The 1,653-nt window shown below is 28.6% G+C and overlaps 1 protein-coding gene across 4 annotated transcripts in view; it reads left to right on the forward strand.

Annotated features, from left to right (window-relative positions):
* Positions 1-1,042: 1,042 nt before the first annotated feature.
* LOC18044340 (pumilio homolog 5) overlaps positions 1,043-1,653 on the forward strand; it is a 10,308-nt gene continuing 9,697 nt past the window's right edge. For 2 of the 4 annotated variants that reach the window (XM_006436323.2, XM_024185325.1), the window contains exon 1: positions 1,049-1,273. The gene's annotated coding sequence lies outside the window, so the exon portion shown is untranslated. Of the gene's footprint in view, positions 1,274-1,653 lie in introns of all 4 variants that reach the window. The other 2 variants (XM_024185324.1, XM_024185326.1) reach the window with 2 other exon arrangements.

Genomic DNA, 1,653 nt, shown 5'->3' on the forward strand with positions numbered 1-1,653 from the left:
GAATAACTCCTGGGTATATTCTCCAATTAACCTTCAGGTCCCTGAGTATTTATGAAATCACAAATAAAGATGTAATAAATATTAAGAAATAAGGAAGTACAAATAAATTTTTCTGTTAAAATTCTAAATAAAATAAAACGTTTTATGTTTGCTCATTATTTTCATTTTTTAAATTTCATGTTGGTAATTGAGTTTGTCAGTTTTCTTATATGTTAAAATAATAATTTACTCTTGTAATTTTTATACCAAAATAACAATTATGATTATTATAAATACAAATTGAAATAAAAGAAATTTTAAATTAGGAGACTGCTTTTATTGGACTTATTGAAGGTCTAGTTGTTGAGTGACATACTAGTATACATATATATACCAATTTGTAAGTGATCCCTTTGTATTGGATCTTGGGCTTAGAAGTGATGAGCCACCAATACCTCACAACAGTGGCAAAATTATAGTTCATTGTCATATTTTTTAAACCATTAAAAGTTTAGAGTAACAAATCTAGTTTTACAATTTTTGTAGTGCTACCTACTCAAAATTCAAATAAACTTTTTTTCTTGTCTAAGTATAAGTAAATACTTTTTAGAATACAACAAAATATGACATAATTTTATGAATAAAAATAAGTCAACATGATGTAATTAATCAAATAATTAGTGGTGTCATAAATAAATTTTATGGTTAAAAATTGTGATTTGATATAGATAATATTAATGAACCAACAACGCATTGAATTAAATTGATATTTTGATCATCTAAGACCAACCCAAATCATCTATGTTCGTATTGTATTTGTGTCTGACTGCAAATGCCGACGATTTCAAATTTTCAAAAACACCCATTAATCGAACACAATGTTCGTGGTAGCGATTAATATGAAAATAAGTAGAAACTCCCTCCACTCTTTATCATTTTAACAAAAATCAGAGACCCGAATGTTATTGACCACATAACTAATTACCTATTGGGATTCTGTCATTTCCAGGTTAATTAAATAAACTTGTAATATTTTTCTTATTTAATTAATTTAATACAAAAAAGAAAATTACAGGAAAGGAGGTCGAAAACTTGAACCCGGGGCTACACTCTAATGGACTAATATCATTTATTTATTTTGATATATTTGTAAGCGAGACATTTGTTTCTCTATAGCAACATAACTTGATTTTAGTTCCTAGTATTTCGAGAAGTCTTCAGAGAGTTTTTGTCTCCAACAGAATTGGGATTCTCTGTGCCTCTGTTTCTGTTTCAAATATCTAGGTTTCGTCAGGTTTTGTTTCACTGACCCCCCACTCTGTTTGTTTGTTTATTTGTGTACCCATCTAAATGTATTTGTGTATGTATATGTTATTTATTTATATTTATTTTGATTTATGCTTCTGATATGAGTGTTCGTGAAAGCTGATTGTTGTTTGTAGCAAAAGTTTGTGGCTTTGAGATTAGTGGGCTCTGTTTAATCTTTGTTGGTTTCAGGTTTGGGAATTCTGTTAAGGGGTCTTGCTTAGTATTAAGAAAAAGAAAATGATTTTTGTGATGGTGGGCTTCAGCTTGGTGTAGAAATGATAAATTTTTCTGGGTTCTTGTGATTTTCAGTGGATTTTTAGTTGTGTATATTGGAAATTGATGTGAGAAAACTTGAATGTCCTTAGT

The sequence above is a fragment of the Citrus clementina genome, unplaced genomic scaffold, assembly GCF_000493195.1.
Source record: "Citrus clementina cultivar Clemenules unplaced genomic scaffold, Citrus_clementina_v1.0 scaffold_4, whole genome shotgun sequence".
In the NCBI taxonomy this organism is placed as follows: Eukaryota; Viridiplantae; Streptophyta; class Magnoliopsida; order Sapindales; family Rutaceae; genus Citrus; species Citrus x clementina.